Raw genomic sequence first — 18,930 nt, 5'->3', positions numbered from 1 at the left:
TTCCATTTACTAACAGATTTAGTTCAAAACCTGTTTGATAAAAAAAAGATAATACACATTAAAGGGACATTATTGGCTGTTCAGAGAAAATGTGAAAATCATTCACTTTGGAAACTGGAGCCAGCAGCCCTTCCTCCCATGAAGAGGAGCGCTACTCAGCTGAAGGTCTGTCATATTGTCTCATTTCCTGCGAAGGCAATGTGACTCAATTCACTTTTCACACCGTCTGCGGGTCAGGAAGAGAAAAACAGATCACGATTCTCAAATGGAAAACTCAGTCAGTGATGCTTTTATAAAGTGGAAAAATGAAACTGAACAAATCTGAAAGTAGCTTGGGAGGAGAAACAGACATGGGCGAAATGATAGAAAAAACATTTAAGGCTTTATTTGGTACGACAACAGGTTGGTTTTAGGTTCTTTGTGCTGAAAATGAGTACTGGGGGTGAAAAAAACCTACAAATATACACAACTCGTTTAGAAAAACATATACTAAAATTCACTGAATTCGAAGTTTTCCACAAAAACATAACCAGGAGTTGAAGTAAAACAGCTTAATTGTCAAATTGATCTGCAGCCCTTATGGGTTTTAAAATACAGCAACGATAAATGGCAGGAAACATAATCAGCAGACCGACCAGTGAAACACTGAAATATCCATGCCAGTAAGGTTCAATGTCTCTGAACATGGCTGAACATTTCAGGAGGATGGATCATACTGCTGGAGAACAACTGTAGCTTCTTTTTTCTTTGAGGCTGTTTACATTTCCTCAAGTCTAATCTTCTGAGCACAAGCCCGAAGGTTAATGGCAACTGATTAAAGACGGTTCGTCTGACTCAGGATGAACCTGGACTTTTCACCACAACAATAAAACATGGTTTGGAATGAGAGGATTAACAGGCCACATCTATGGTCTCTATGTTCTACAGCAGTGAACTGGGAGGGCGGTGGTGTTTGAAATTATTCTATTTTTAAAGGTTAATTTACATGGTTTTAATATGATCGTTTTTAATATGAACTGCTGTTACTAATGTATATATATTTATTATTTTACTGAGACTCCTTTTATTAGTGATTATAGTACAATGCAGCTCATCCTGTTATCCAAGGCTAAGTTCTCTCAAAGGAGATTAATAAAGATGCTTTGACTTTGACACAAAACTCTCCCTGGCCCCGCTCCTCTTCATACCCTACATGCTCCTCTCTACAGGCCCCTCGACTCTCCCTTGACCAACTAATATTTTTACACATGTGTTGACATAACACGATTTTTCTTCTCCTGGGACCTGCAGTATTTCTGCCTCTCTTCACCTCTGCTGCCTGTTCTGTCTTGTGACTTAAAGCCACCGAGGTTTCAGATCAGCGGCTTATGAAGCAGGCGCTGCAGCGAGTGAAAACACAGCCAAAGAGGAGCATCCAATGGGGGTCTGTTCATCAATGTGCAGAGATGGGTAGTAACTAGTTACATTTACTCAGTTACATTTACGTGAGTAACTTTTTGATTAAACTATACTTTTAGGAGTAGTATTACTGCATTGTACTTTTTACTTTTACTTGAGTAATATCATTCAAGTATCACTTCTCTTCCTTGAGTAAAATTTCTGGCTACTCTACATGCTGAGAGTAACTTCATGAATAAAGAACATACTAGTTTAACCAAAAACGCACCATAGAGACAAAAACCTAGAGTTTATATAAAATTGAGACTTGTAACTTGTACACAGCTTTGTTATTTTATTATTTTCTGTCTGCTGAGCTCATTGAGCCATTTGGAGGTCAGTAAACAGTAGATATTGTCATTAGAAGTACTTTGTACTGTTCTAACATACTGTATATAGATTAACTGCTGTAAGTATTGCTTTCAACTTTGATGTTGAAAAAAAGATTTAGAAAATTGTTTATTTTGTCTTTAGAGTATCTTTTGTCTTTAAAATACCGGAATTTGCACATAACTTTAATTTTTGTCTGTCCGATTACGTAATTTTTAAATATTAAATCATTAGCTGTTATGATTAGTTACTCAGTACTTGAGTAGCCTACTTACTGAATACTTTTTTACTCTTGAGTAATTTCTTGACTTTTTACTTTTACTTGAGTAAAAATATGTTAATGTAGTGCTACTCTGACTTTAGTCCAATCTTTGGCTGTCAATGTGGTAACAATACACATTTACATAAGCATTAGAAGCAGAGGAAAAGGATTTTGCATGGCTGGCCTCAAACTGGGAACTGAGGTTCCAGAAAGAGTCTTTGGAAACATTGGACCAGTTCCTGTACTGGGCCAACAATGATAAATAACGGGTAAAGAAACAATTAACTTCTTCTGCATCTGGTGGTGACATTAAGATATGTTACATTCCTTAAAACACTTTGTGAATGTAGTTCAGAGTGTAATCTTTCACTCTGTCCATTCTTACAGTTAATTTCCCCCCCATCAGCAATTTGGACATCAAAGTCACCCCCTGAATATATTTCAGATGTTGAGTGAAACAAGATAAAAGGACTTTGAATGTCTGAGGAAAGCATTATGTGTCATCAAAATAATTTTTTATCATTAATGAAAACATGTTTATCATTACCTGGAACAGAATGCCGACTGGTTCGGGGAGGGGGGGTACCAGCTGGACAAAAAAAATAACAACTACCCTGCAAGGATGAGCAGGAATAGACAATGGGCTAGGTGGATATTTATCATTAAACCAGTAATGGTGCCATTATGTGACACACCAGCATTATGGCTTATTAGTTGAAGTATTTTGGTGATATGTCGAGCTCTAAAAACAGATATCAGTTTGTTTGAAATGTGTTATTTTCTTTTAGATTAAATATTGCCGTTGTCTGTTTAAAATTTACATTTTACGCCTATTTTAATTACTTTGGTATAGACTTCAGCATCCTTTTATTCACAATCAGACTTAAAAATTAAGACTAATGTAATTATTGTATTTATTTGTTTTTTTCTGAACGCTCAATGGATGCATTACACTTGATACACGTATTGTTATGACATACCAATTGTTAACAATTTGTTGATCACGGGGAACTTTTTGGGCCGAATCATAATGATGTCTATATTTACGAACCTCCACCAGGCGGTGTGCTTCCTCGTCCGCCATGTTTTTTTTAGCGGGACTGTCTGCGTAGGCTGCTTTATCTCGACACAAGTACATTGCACGTGGAAATGAGACGTGAAGACACAAATTCTGTAGCATTTAAGCTCCGTGCGGCTTTTCCTCCGAAGCAGCACTATTCTCGTAGACTCTAGAGGGCAGCATTGCGCTCCTATGCCAAGCGCACTGCACCGCACTACACTTACAAGTAGACAATACAGTTGTTTGCAACATTTAAACATCTTACTATCTTCCAAGAGTGACGGCGAATTCTGTCCAAGAATTGTTAACAATTTGTTCATCACAGCGATCTTTTTGGGCTGAATTATAATGATTTCTATATTTACGAACCTCCGCCAGGAGGAACGTTTGCTTGTCCGCCATATTTTTCAGCGCAGTACTGTCCGTGTAGTTAGAACAACTTGTGAACAATTTTTTTTTTAACCTACCGGGCGGGTCTTCCTCTCTGCTGAGGCGCTGTCTGTGTTTGACTCCACTTTCATATGTTACACAAACATGTCTGAGCATCCATCCATCCATTTTCTGACCCGCTTAATACCTCATGGGGTCGCGGGGGTGTCTGGTGTCTATGTCCCGATATAAAATAATTGTAGCCGTCCAGTGGTTGCATGGCTTTCGTGCTCTCTCGTCTGTACTGGCCTGCGTGTTTATAAGGCAGCTGTATGTGTCGCTGTACGGAACCATTGGCCAGCATTTCACAGACTCGCTCCGTCCCTTCAGGCTTTTGCTGTGTGGATCTGGCAATCTGATACCATCAACCATCAACTTACTCTTAAAACGATCTTGTGATACGTTATCTAAAGAAGAAAAATACGTGGAGAACTCGTCGGTTTCTCTGTTTGCGTACGCCATTGTGTTGGCCTTTTTCCTACCAAAAAACCCGCATCAAAACAATAACAATGAACTGGTCTATAGGTTCTCACTGAAATAAATTTCCAGATATTTTGCTTTCATGGCTCTCTGAGTCAAAAAGGTTCCCGACCCCTGCTTTAGGGGCTCTGTACATAGTAGACAAAATGACATAACATGGCCATGCGGAGCTCGCGGATGCATCAAGCACAAACCAAGCTTCAGGTAAGTTGTGAAATTATTCCGACCATGGCACTGTACATTGGAATGGACATACAGTCATCACAAATAAATTATGCTATAATTGAAAAGTTAATTAATTTTAATAGTTTATTTCACTAAGTGAAACACATTGTACAGATTAAGTAAACGCAAATTGAAGTCCCCAGCCTTTATTTCTGTTTATTAAGGTGACTTTCTACATCCAGCTAATAAAGACAGATAAGAATGTTAAATCAGACCAATTAAGAATCTATACAGAAACGTAGGCTTGATGAAAAGCATGTTTAAAACCTGCTTAAAGGTTGTTACTTTCAAAAGGTTCTTTTAATATACCCAACAGGCCTAATTTATTGAACATTCAACTCACTTCAATTCAAAAATACTTTATTAATCCCAAAGAGAAATTAAATGCTGGTATATATCATGTTATACTGGGTTTCTTCAACAAGTTGTTGTAGATGCTGATGGCTGCAGGCGGGAAGGATCTTCTGCAGACAAAGCCTTCCCCATCTGTATTCTTGTTCTGATGTGTTTGCGTGTAAATTATAACTGCACCACAACTCTGAGTGATAAATAAAAGATAAGAAGTGCAATCAGCTGCGTAGGGAAGCCTTGCTCAGGAACTGGAGGGATCTTATCATCAACGCCTTCCTGACTGTTGCTCCTTGGATGGCAGCACTCATGGCAGTGCACACAGATAGCAGCTGCCACAGATCATGCTGGCGTTAAAACCGTTCTCAGTACTGACACTCAAAGCACGTCTGAACACATTAGTGATCGCTTAAAGTAAAACAGACACACGGAAGTCAGGCACAGCGGCGGGTTTTGCATGAAAGGCGCCCTGGGTGAGTTCCCGTTCTGCCACAGTGCTCTCAACCTAAGATGGTCCAAATGCAGAAAATTAATGAAAGTAAAAACTTTGTATTTTGGTGTTTTTCTTCACAAATATAAAGTTTTCATACAATCATAAACTGTATTTTAAATAATCTCTGTTCTGTGTGGATTAACCGAGTTAAGCTTTGGCTGTAACCTTTTTTTATGTCTTTTTTTTTGTCCTTTTACACTGGAAATGATTAAATGTTGTCCAGAACATTTAAAACAGTAAAAATACCCTTTTAGATTAGCTCTGAATTGGACGCTGTTGAGCAGATATCGTCTTCAGTTTCAAAAATTTATTCCACTGCCATTTATTCCACTATGAGCAACACATGGGTACAACCAGTCCCAACCGAGAAAGATAAGATAAGATAGTCTTTATTGATCTCACAATGGAGAAATTCACTCGTCACATCGGCTTAAACAAGAAGGTGCAGAGTAGGGAAGGTGCATTCAGTTATATACAGTGAATCTTCATATCTACAATGGATCAAAAGAATACCAAAAAAAATACAAAAAAGGAAATAGGAATGTAAATGTCTCATTTACATTCTTAGTGGTCTATATATATATATAAACATATCTATATACTTAAATATATACATATATCTATGCGCCTGCTTACATACGCACCTACGCGTATGTATGTGCATATACATTGTATACATTTGTACATACATACATACATACATACATACATACATACATACATACATGTGGGCTGACTTATGTTCAGGTGGTGATAGCAGCAGAAGTCACTACCTCAGGGTTATTGCACAGGTTGTAGGACAGTGTATTAAATAGATTATTGCACCTTGGTTATTGCACATTAATTATTACAGTTATGGTCACAGTTGCAGTTACAGTGCAGCATTGTAAAATCTGATAGCAGCAGGAATGAATGACCTGCGGTAGCGCTCCTTTTTACAGGCAGGGTGTCTAAGTCTGTCACTAAAGGAGCTGCTCAGCTCCTCTACAGTCTGGTGCAGGGGGAGGAAGGTGTTGTCCATGATGGATGTGAACTTGGACAACACCCTCCTCTCAGCTACTTCCTCCACAGAGTCCAGGGTGCAGCCTAGGACAGAAGTGGCCTTCCTCACCAGCTTATTCAGTCTCTTTCTGTCCCGCTCTGCACTGCCAGGAGCCCAGCAGACGACAGCGAAGAGGAGGGCTGAGGCCACCACAGAGTCATAGAAAGTTTTTAGCAGAGGCCGGCTCACTCCAAAGGACCTCAGCCTCCTCAGGAGGTGGAGCCGGCTCTGGCCCTTCTTATACAGGGTGTCGGTGTTATGTGTCCAAATGAAAATAAGGAATGGAAAATGAATTAAAGGTGCAACTTCTTTTTTTTTTTTTTTTTTTTTTTTTTTTTTGGTTTAAACAAATGTTTTTAAGCAGATGAAGACAGAGGAGGGGGAGAAATCCTTGGCGAAGAAACATCTGTATGACATTTCTTTTTTCATCCTTGCAAGAGCCTTTACATTTGCCCATCATGTTTTTTGATGAAAATTATATTGATAGAGATATTCTGGGCAATAAAGCAATAACTGCTTGTATTGTATTTGTTTTGAGAGAGGCTTAGTGTCCTACCAGGTGAAATTAGCAGTTTGCTGGAAACGCAACAAGAAACTCTGCAGTTCACAATCTTGACACGTGACGAAATCCGCCGACTTAGCAGCTGCTCTGTTTGTTTGACATTGGCCGACATTCCTGTTTCCATCATGTTGGCATGCCGAATCTCCAGAGATGTCACCGTATTGTCACTTTGTTGCTAACAACCCCTGCGGTGATTGACAGAGGCGTCCAATTACAGATGCAGCCGACTGACACCGGCGCATGTCAGAGAAATCTCAAACAGCTAAAAAAAGCTGTCAAATAGTCCCATTGATACAAGAGCTGATCCACCAGCTTTTGATTTGAAGTTGTTATCGTCCAGGTCAGGAGCGACGGGTCCTCGTGGTGTCAATTAATCATGCAGCGTGGGAGACTGGCATGATTAGATGTGGTGCAGAGGAAAGCCCTGTAGTTTGGGTGGTGCTGTGTAAACACATAAGGGACCTTGCGAAAGCATTCAAGCACCCTTTCACATACATTTCAGGGATGTTTTTTCTTCTGTGGTAAACTAAGACAAAGCAGTGCTTATATTTGAAGTAGAAGGAAAATTATCCACATTTTTAGTATTTCCTTTACAAAATGAAAAAAAACTGTGGCGAGGCCTGTCTCCGGTCTCCATGAGTCGATGGTGCATCAAACCACCTTATGCCACGGTTACATTATAAGATTTTTAGGGAAATATCTTTAATGCACCAAACTCAAATGGGTTTGATAGCATCTTTGAACCTCAAAGTTGCGGTCTTGCCACATATTCTCCATTATATTTAGGTCTGAACTTTGACTAGGCCATTTTTGTACATAAATGTCATGTGTTGTAAATCAGGGGTAACCAATTCCAGTATTTGAGATCTGGAATCTTGCAAATTTTGGGGTTGGGGGTTCCAGCGTGTGCTTTGTTGGCAACGGGAGGTTTGAAAAACGGCTCCACTGAAGGTAGAGATCAGGCTGCGCTCTGAACGGACAGAGCAGTGACTTAGTATGAAACTACAAAGCGGCCAAAAGAAGCTTTTTTTATTTCTCTGCATAAGGAATTTAACCTGTTGTGTGAGACTTTACAGCTCTGCCTGTTACGTTCGTTGCAGGAGAACAGCAAAATGTGCTAAAATACGGGCGTATTTAACAAGTCGTCATTTAATGCTAATGTTAAGGCAGAAAATTGTGAACTAAGATGAAATACAGTAAGAGTTACAAATAATTTCTAATGCTAAGATTTGTTTCATGCAGGTGTTCCAATTGCAGCAACATAACAGCAACAGCAATCAAGGGCAAAAACACTGTAATTGCCCATTATTATGGAGATTTTTAATTAGTATTAAAAGTCGTTGCGGAAATTAGCTCAATGAAGACATTCTCCTCCACAGTCCTCTGGTATGTGAAGCAGAAAGAAAAACATTGACATTAATGTTATACTTACAGTATTTTCCCTTCATGAGCTTTACAGCAAATTGGTTTGGGGACATCGAGTCTTTTGTCTCATGTTAATGACTGATCAAATCATTTGAGCAAAATTATTTTTGCTAATCACATTCATTCCCCATTCGCCTCAGCCTTGTCTCACAAATAATTACCGATGAGCTACGAAATCGCTGGAGCAATCTTGTCTCTGGGTAAATGTGGGTCTGGGAACTTCTGAATGCATGCTCATCTGCAATAAAATTAATTCTTTTTGATGCCAGTACTTTTTTTTTGGGACTTTCCAGAGCAGGGAAACCACTTCAACATTTAACATAATCTAACATAAAGTAGCAAAGCTGTCTCATAGATTCAATATGAACCAAAACAGCCCTTCAGCCCCTTAAGACACATTTGTGAAAAAGATGGAAGACACAAATTAACATGTCATTAAGCTGGAGCCATTCTCAGTATTCAACTTTAAAATGTCTCGTTGATGTAAGTGCTCCAGAATTGACCATTAACAGATGTATTGACCTCCATTATGAAACATCAGCAGTTGAAATATCTCATATATCAACTAAATTAAATATTTCTCTTTATAGTGAATGCTGTCTTTAACCCATGCCTTAGGGAGCAGCGTGCTGCCTTACAGGGAGTAATCTGTGGTCAAGGGTTTTGCTCAAGGACCCAGAGTGACAGACTGAGTTTTGAACCATCAACGTTTGGGACCTCTCCAGCTCTCTAACCACCAGGCCACGACTCCCTACAACAAATTAAGCAATCAAAACTAAAGAAATTTAGGTCAACTCTTGTTTTTCCCAGATTTCAGACATCCTCTTGGCTTCTGAAATAAAAACATTTGTAAATGCAGCAGAAGATTTATTATTTTAGAGAAAAGAGGAGCTATGACAACTGAAGAAAAGTTTTTTTTTTTATCTTTCTGCACTCCCAGGACAGATATTAAATACAAGCTGCACTACGGCACATTTTCATGATTCCCACACATTTTTTTCATGTTAGAATCTTACACTTACCATGCTTTTTTTTTTTTTTTTTTTTTTTTGCTTTTGTAAAGCATAAATATAAAAGTTCATCTGAATTGATGGTAGATATTTCTAAGTGGGTCAGGCTGCAAGAAGGAATGTGGAAAAACTAGAGGCTGTAAAGGAAGAGGATGAACTGATGCAATGATATGGGTAACAGAACCAGGAGCTACAAACATTTCTATGCTTATCCAGGTCTGGAGAAACTCTTCATTCAAATTCTATAATCTTTTTTTTAAAAAATATATTAAAATAATCTTACTAATAAGAATATTAGTAAGATATCTTAGTCAGACTGAACAGTGTTCAGAGTAAATATTAAACAAAGCTGTATTTATGTTTAAGGAGCATACCTACTGGAATTATTTGCTCTATAAACTGAATTAAATAGGATGACAACACATAACTCAATATAGGAACCAGAAATGTGTTTTGTGTTCGATGATCAACTCTGAAAGGTCCGTTTTCATAGTCAGTAGCGGATTACTTTAGGATCAGTTCAAGCTCTCTGTTAGAAAGACCAAGAAACCAAACACGGAGGCTCCTTATAGGCTCATAAAGGGAAATCTGGCAAAGAGAATAATGCTTTATTATAAAAGAAAAGATGATATTAGATCATAAAAAGAAAAGCGTGGAGTTCATGACTCAAACCGTAATCTACTTTGATCATCTCAATGAGCTTAAACAGATATTTGGTGTTGCTTCAACATCAGCTGTTTTAGGGATGAAGAGAAAAAAAAGTTTAAACACAGCTCTTCAGTGCTGATGGATGTCTGCAATAAATGAGCTCGTTTGAAATAATCACAGCGCTGTCTGTTGTCGCCTAAAACACCTCATTGGACAGATAAATTGCTTGTTTGTTTGTGCTTTTCTCTGCGGCTCCTTTGAGCAGCGTCAGCCAGAGATTTCATTTCAGCTTCACTGTCTTCTGAAAGCAAACGTAGTGCACACAGACCTTTTCTTAATGCAGCTGTATCATCAGCAAAATTCAATTTTGAGTGAATAAAGTGAAAATACATCATTAGATAATAATCAGTAATAATTTCACTGAATTTAAGGTATTTTAAAAGTATTGTTAAATCAGACAGGTATTTGGTCCGAGTATGTTGTTTTGAACTGTATGGCTCCCCCATCAAAACAAAGATTGAGAGGATGTCATGATCTTTGGGTCTTTTGGTTTTCTTGTAGTCTTTGTATTTTGATAATTTTCTGATAATTAATTTTATCCTCCTCTCCTCTCCTTTTTTTTTTTTTACTTTTTTTTAAGTTTTTAACTTGCTGTCCATTTATTATTGGACCAATATTTCTGTTGAATCTTTCTGATACAATTCCACTGTTGTGTCTGTTGTCTTCAATTGTACAATTTGACAGAAGTTATTATGAAGATCTCATCGTTTCAAGTTTGCACACAGCTACATGTTCCAGTCAACCAGACTTGTTGAAATCGCACTGTTGGGCTTAAAAATTAAATGATGTCTAAAACAACCTATACCATCAAAATAAGAAACGGAACACATTGTTCTATGTTTCTTACGTCACATAACTCTGGTATCTGATGATCATTTAACCATTTTTATGGTTGTGTACTCAGAAGAGATTCTGTTTGTGCATTTCTGTAGAAACATGAAATGCTCCATGCTTGGTGTTGCGCTCCAGGGTAAATTGCTCTGCACTTCTCAGCATGAGTTGCTGAGACATGTCCTAATTTTTTAATCAATTTCTTTTTTAGGGAATTTACATCCGAATAGAACTTTTCCTGAGTAGCAATTAGCCTGACTCCTAATTATTGCTAGTTTCTCCACCAGATCACACTGGTAAGATACTGCACAAGTACACCAACATAGTATCAACTTACTTTCCATATTTTCTCTAAACCTTGTTTTTGCTTCATTAGAATAAAACAATGAATTTCACCCATACTGGTTTCGGTAAACTAAAAAACTTTTTTTGTAACATACACATTTTACAGTTAGGGTTGCCTGATTTTTCCAGAAATTTCCCCAACTAACTGCTGTTCCGCTCTTCAGGGGATCGCATGAAAAAAAATCTCCCAAATCCGCTCTGGTCTTATTTCTTTCTACTGAGACCATCCTCATCTGATTTTCATAAACATGAACGCGGTTTGCCTCTTGCACCTCTCAGCCATGTTCAAAGTCTAGGGTGAGAGCAGCGGAGCTAATGAACGGCTAACATCAAAGCTAACCGCTAAGCTAACCGGGTAAATAAACACTAGAGGTGCATGTGGGACAACCAATAGATAAGACGATAGGCCTGGAACTTGAGGGACAGAGGTGAACGAGAGCAGAAACAAAACTCTGACCAATGCTTGGTTTATTTGTCAGAGCTTTTACAGGCCTACAGCTCCCACAGAGATTGATTTTTTTTAAATCTCCTTTTCCTAAATACATTAAGTCAGGATGGAAGGACGATTTTACCCAGTATAATAAAGTGTGTTTCTGAACAGGATTGCCAACTATAGCTATAAAGGTCTTGTCAGGACTCATGTTTCCTGATGCTTAGACCCACGTAACACCTGTTTTTCAAAAGCCTGGCATACATGCCAAGATAGGAAAGAGCAGCTTGAGATTTAGTGATGCAATTCAGGAGGATGTCAGAAGCATGAGGAGCAACATCCTGCAGGCTGGGCTGGAGCGGCGTAGCGGCTATCAGACAGGAAGGTGTTTGTCTGTTCAGTAAGCAAAGAGTGGAGGTCAAAGCAGGATGACGCCGTTTGACCCAACAGAGATTCAAAAACGAGATACTGGCCGATGACAAGAGGTTACCAACTGCTGAGAAACAACAATCTGGCAACCAGCTGGGTGAAAACCAGCAAAGATGTACTGGCAGCTTCGGGAGGAGATGGATTTCAGGTGTGAAGGATGTTAGCCGAGGAAGTGATCAGGAACAACCACCACACTTACCGAGACCGACACAGTTACAGGGGAAAAATACGCTGCCTTGTGTCGTCAGTACTTCATCGTCCCTACTTTACAGAAACAACACGCCGAAAGAAGAAAAACATATTCAGAACAAAATAAACTCTTCACCCAAATGTTAGATGTTTTCTCTGAGTGGATAAATGTTGTCCTCATCAATAATTAGTCTGCAAAATGTTTATATTTCTGTGTGTGAGTGGGCCAACTGTTGGGTTCCCAATATTTATATGTTCATTTGCACCAATAACTGACATTAAACTTTAAAGCCTGATTTGGGAAACTCTAACAGCTCCGTAGAAAAAGGTTCATTCATGGCATGAATTCATCAGCCTCTCTGTCACAAAGTAAATGAAAGTATGATCGTGTTCTGCTGCTACATTTAACCAGACAGAGCCGATGTCTAGTGGCCACACATGGACAGTTTATTAAAATGTCAACTGTGTAAATCAGAGCAAATGAAGTCAACATTAAAAGTCAGGGGGAAAAAAAAAAGAAAATGTAACCGTAAGAGCAGGGTGGAGACATGGCTTCACAGATTTCTTCACAGATTCTGGAAGGACTCAAGTTCACACTAACAGGCCGTGTTTCGTGTCCTGAAGGAACGACTGGGTTTCACACACTTTACTGGACCTGCTGAGGGATCACAGACTACAGGATTCGCCGACCAAACCTAAGCCGTGTTATTTTCTGCTTTTAATTTCCGCGTATAATCACTTGTGTTGCCAAAAAAAATTGTGTTTAATGTGTCTGTAAATAGATGACACACCTGCTCAGAGGCACCAGGTGGTCTTTACCGTGAAGCCTTTAGGTTAGGAATGTCATAATGTCAGTAGATTCAGCAGAGATAGATAAGATAAGGTACAATAAAATCTCCCCCTCCCCCCTGAAAAAAAGGCCATTTTGTCCCGTTTGATGCTTGCGTCGACCTTCAGTGTCCTTTGGTCTGGCTGCCGCTGTCATTTATGAGCCGCACAAGGCCCTGCACACAGTGTGATGCTGGAGAGAAACGTCGATCTTCTGCACGAGCGGCGATGATTATGTAACGTCTCCGCGCAGCAGGTGCGACGCCGTGACAGCGGCCTGTTGTGAGAAGTGAGGGGGAAGAGGCGGACAGCCAGGGCTATTTTTACAGCCACTATCAAGGCTGTCGGAAAGGTCAGCCGGGTTGCAGCATCATTCTGCAGGCCTGCTGGCTGATGGGAGGGCTCGTTACAGTTTAGCTGCACCTCTGAGATGGAATAACAACCGTTAGATAAAAATAGAGGAGGATTTAAGACGTGTAATTACACGAGAGCGGATGGGCAGCGTGAAAGGCGCAGCTTTGAGAGGTGTTATTAAGGCCACCGCAGACGTTTATTATAGAATGCTGCGTAATAAATGCACAAAAATAATTGATCCTTGCTACGATGCATGCTGAACGTCTTGCATTTCAAGAACAAAGAGCATCCTTATGTGCTGCATCCTGCATACATCCAGTTTGCCCAACTGTGTCCAACTTCAGAGCGCTAAACCTCCTCTTCCTGAGTCAGAGCTGAGAGCCTCGGATCGATGCTTGATGTCCAGCAGCAGATTTTGCCATCAGTCACTCTGTGGGTGCGTTTGTGCACCACTGGCTCCTCGATCCGAGCCTGGATTTAGTGGATAAAGCCCCGCGTTACTCTGTGCTGTGTGAGCAGGCAGCTGTAGCTAAGCACCCACTACTTTACATCCAGCACAGAATTCAATTAACTGCCCAACTGGAAAATGTGTGTTTGGGGAAATAAAGCAGCGAACGGAAAGGCAGGAGGAACGGCGGCGAGTCTGCAGCTGATGTGTGTTTGCACACATTTGTTGTGATTTGCTGGAGCAGAGCAACGGGGGGATGCGTTCAGGGCGTTTGGTTACAACGGGGAAAAGCGGAGAACAATATGATGGAGTTCGTCTCCGTACGTTTCGACTGGATGAAAACAGAGGGAGATAAAATGATGTTGTGTTAGTGGCTCCAGGCAGCCTTGTTCGGTTTAATAAGCTTGTTGTATCTCATTAAGGAAATGCAGGGGAAAGACTGACAAAAAAAAAAAGAGAAGATTTTCACATCCAGCATGCCGGCGATAAAATGCTTTCTCCAGGGTAATATTCCGCATCTACAGACAATATTACAAACGGTGGCTGTTCCTGTAATTAAAACACAACCACAGTAAATTGCAAATACAACATTCAAGCACCCGGTAAAAGTTAGAGAACTGTGAAAGGGTTTTTGCCCCCTTACTGATTTCTTCTTTTTCTTCATTTTTGTCACACTTTCCTGTTTCAGATCAAACAACATTTTATGGCAATAAATGGGAATTTCCGTTTTCAAATCATGACTTAATTTGTCAAAGTATGAAAAAGTGGTAAGTGTCATTGCTTCCTAAACATTGTAAGTGGTTGTGCCACCTTTGGCTGTAGGTGCTGATGACAAGCATTTGGGATGGCTGGGAAATTAGTCTTTTAGGTCACTGGAGGAATTTAGGCCCGCTCTTCTTTGCAAAAAAGTTTTATATCAGCCACACGAGACGGGTTCAGAGCATGAAAAGGTCTGGAGAGCTGAATATGTGTGTTTATTAGTCATAGTAAGTATTCCAGGTTCTGTAGCAGCAAGCAGCCCTGGATCATCCTTCTACCACCCCCAGGTCCGACTGTTAGCGGGACGTTCTTTTTCTGAAAAACCAACTCAGTTTCTGGTCAGATGTAACGGGACACACGCCTTCCAAAGGGCTTTACTTCAGTCAGAATATTTTTCTAAGGTCTTGAGGATCATCATGTTTTTCTGGTAGAAATACTTTCTACCAGAAAGTATAACTCTTAGTATAACCTAAGTATAACTCTTCAAGATGCTCAACATTCACAATTTTAAAGCCGGGGGAAGACTGTGCTTTTTTTATTGAAATTTTTTGTAACTATACTTCTTTATTCTCGTAATTTTATGTCTTTATTCTCATAATCGCCCCCCACATAAAAAGCCTTCAGGACTGTAACTGTAACCTGGGGTCCCAGGCTAAAAAGTTTGGGAACCTTGAGATGACATGTTTCATGAATTGGCGCTATATACATAAAATTTAATTGAATAAATTGAACCTCTGCTTTAGATGTTTGTGCTTATTTTGTAGACCTCCTGCATGAGTTATTGCTTTTATATGTGCTTTGAGTGGTCCGGATGAATAGAGAAGCGCTAAAGAAATTCAGTCCATATACAATTTGGTTGAACGGCCACTGTTGTCCTTTAAAAAAAGTTTTTTTTTGGTGTGCTGTTTTTATTAGATGTTTATATGGAAGACCATTTCTGCCACTCTGATAAAAAACAAAAAGTTTTATCTCATAATTAAGAGATAGCTAAGTCATAATTAGGAGATACTATCTCAAAATTATGAGATAAAACTTTTTTTTTTTCCATCAGAGTGGCTGAAATGGGCTTCCACAATTTTAGCATACATCATGTTGTCTGACAGGTTTATTTGTTAGATTGGTGGAAAGTTTTTTCCCTAAAATAAAATGACATAATAAATTCAATTGAAAACTGTTTTTGAATTTCAGGTCATCTTTATTTGACATGTAATTTGAAATGTAAGATTAAATATTTAAATGTAAAAAAAAGGAAAAAAAAGAATAAATCTGTGCCTACTTTTTTATTCTATTTACATTGCTCTGTGGAAATAATAATTGGCTCAGCTGCAAAGTTTTTTTTAAACAGTTTAAAAGGAAACACCTGCTGTAAAATCTGACCATATTTTTTCTAACAATTTGTTTTGTTTTTGTTTGGTTAAATAGTCTGAATTTCAAGCAAAAGGGTCATTTCAATTATATTAAAAATATATTGTTTTTCTAACCAATCGTCTTTTAGATGAGCAAACACTGCAGCCCTAACCTGCGTTCGTCCTTTTTTTGCCGAGAGTCCCGCTTTATAGTTTTACATACTTATTCCCATTTTAGACAATTAAAGAGTCACAAGAAGCCCTGAGCTCCTCATTAAGGGTCACAGCTGAGTCCTAGCTGAAGATGCTGTCTACCGGGCAACGCTGAGAGGAAAACTCTGTGTGGCGCTGGGTGGATTACTCTCTTTCTGTGCCTTCAGCACATTCGATTTGGTAAAGGAGTGATTGCAAAAAAGACCGAAGTCAGCTGGAGAAGAGATGTTGACTGAAAGCGGAGAGGGTGACGCAGTTCCTCTGAGGGTTTCTCGTGACTCAGCTCAGGATGAGAAAGGTTGTAAAAGATTTTCACGAAACGAACTGAACAGAATCCAAACTTGTTCTTTTTCTATTCAACTTTTCCACTAAAACTTTTTTTCTTTAAGCTGTGTAGGTTTTTTTTTTAAAACTCATGGGAGAATAATACCTCTATTTAGTCTGTAGACTTCAGAGAAATCCGAAAATCTCTTTCTCTCCTCAGTCTCTCTTTCTCTTTCTCTCTCTCTCTCTCGTTTTTCTTATCTGTCTTATTGCCCTCATGGCTGAAAATCTCCCACTGCCAGAGGAACCATCCTTGCTTGTCCCAAAGCAATTACAAGCCCGGCTATTTCTTACTCTCCACTAAACATATAGCGGACTGATATTGCATGACTTCCTTCTCCCACCTCTTCTACTAAAAGATAACAGTGAAAAGTACTCTCATACTGCAGTGAAATTGTCTGGGGAACTTCTCAAAGACATTTTCTGTGAAGCTGACCTTGTGGAAAGCACTCTTTGATTGCAGCTCAGAATTAAGTGAACTAACTGGCAGCCTTTGTGGGAAGTATAAGAAAGAAATCCAAGAAAGAGAAGTGGTGGGAAGTGGGAAAGCTAATGGTGTTTCATGCAAGCCAAGCCTGTGCGCTTCATCACGCGTATACACAGGCAAGCCGAAATGAGCACGGCTTCTTATCCACCGCAATGCAGCATGCGTTGATGTCTTAACAAGCAATATGGCAGCGGCTTAAAAACCACATGCCAACGGATAAAACCAACTGAATACGTCAAATCTTTTTGGTGTAATTTACCTGGTTTAGAAAAGCTCTAGTGGCATTTTCCTTTAAGTCTCTTAGCTGGGTGACGTGTTTCTGACGCTCTTCAGTTGACTTACCGGGTCAGCCAGGTTAGATAACGTGTAGCACTCTCATTCTGCACATAATAAATCGGGGATTGCTCCATTTGAAACCATTTGGGGAAAGGAGGGAATTTCAGCAGAACCCTCTGAGCTGATTGGGCGCAGCCACACCTAGTGCCCGCCTACTTAATTAAAACGTAAGCAGTAGACGTCGTGAGAACAAAATTGTATTTTGCTGCAAAATTTAAAGGGAGAAATTAACATTCCTGTTGGGATAATGGGGCAAAAAACAAAAAAACACATGCTCACCCCTGCCCAAGTATAATTAGACCCCCTGCATCACCTGTGGACACACCGACATGCTGACCTCCTCACCCCATCACCAGGTGAGAAACGCTGAAAGTTTTTAATCAGAATACAAAGAAATGTCTTCTAAAAAAGCTGTTCAGACACTAGAAACTATCATAAATATCCTCATTAATAAATAAATGTTGATCATGATGTGAGGTTCTGTCTTGTGATTTAATTGACTGCTTTTTCTGTTCTGTTTAGTTATTGTTATTGTTGGGGGGGGGGGGTAACCTCTGTGGTTCATTGTAGTTCATTGTAGTTAGCAGTGAATACATTTTTAGTTGAAAATCTATCTGAATAATGTTTGAATGCCTCCTTAGATGTCTGGGTAAGTTTGGTTAAAATATATTTAAAAGCAAAAGTTTCTGGATAGTCTAACCAGACCGATTTTCTGCAATGATTGACTCGCACACACAATAAAACACACTTGCCAATGTCAAACCCCTGAGTGCTTTATTTCTAAGCCAACTCCTTACTAAATGTGTTTAGGAAAGCTTTTGGTTTGCATATAATCTTTTAGTGCTGGACTACACATGTCTAATATTCTTGTAGTGAACAGATTCTTATTTTTACCACAAATTAAACACCATTCTATCAGCGATGGATCCTCTCTGCTCTGTGGCCCAGATCTGGTTGGATTTGATCACTCCTGCTGCACAGCTGACATGTTTCTGATGACAATAAAAACACTGCAAATATCCCATCATGTTTATCTTTATTTTTTTAATTGTTCACGCACAAATTAAGAAAATATATATAATTGGTGTGTTTTCCACATATTAATCAAGCAGTATTGGATGCTTTATCACACTGGAGAAAGCAGAAAAGGCTTAAATCACAGCTATGATTAGACGTATCATTGACTGGTGTCTAAATGAGGTCAGGCTTATAGCTTCTACTGTACATTCAAATCAGGTCTTTTGCTCACTGAGTTGTTTTTGTTTCACCATTCTCTTTAATTGGAGTCCTCCAGGGGGCGGGGGGCAATTTGTTATCAGGCAAGGTAATTAGTGTGCCAGTTTGTGCACTTTTTTTCCAACAAATCCAACTGCAAGAGCAGCAGCTGCCCAATTTAATAATATGACTCATATATTCGGTACCAAGATACAAATATAGTTTCAAGTAATGACTAAAGTCAGTCAATCTGCAGTTTATGATGGATTGGCTATGAGTTATCAAGGATGGGATTTTTTTTAGTTTGTCATGTCATAATTTAATTACTTAATGAGCTGAAATAGCTCTCGCATGTAGTCTCTGAGGTCCCCCGTTGGAATAACCTCCATTTAAAGGTTACCTATTATGAAAAATTCACTTTTAGCAGGTTTCTGTGCTTCCATTTGGGTCTCTACTGCTTCTCGAAACAGCCCAAACACTCAAAAAAAAAAAACATCCATATACTTTTTGGCAGTGAGTACATGTTTAGTCTGGAAAATGAACCAATCATAAACCTCCCGATAATTACGTCACAATCGGTGGGCA

The sequence above is a fragment of the Fundulus heteroclitus genome, chromosome 5, assembly GCF_011125445.2.
Source record: "Fundulus heteroclitus isolate FHET01 chromosome 5, MU-UCD_Fhet_4.1, whole genome shotgun sequence".
Classification (NCBI taxonomy): Eukaryota; Metazoa; Chordata; class Actinopteri; order Cyprinodontiformes; family Fundulidae; genus Fundulus; species Fundulus heteroclitus.
Note: the sequence above shows the minus strand (reverse complement) of the source record.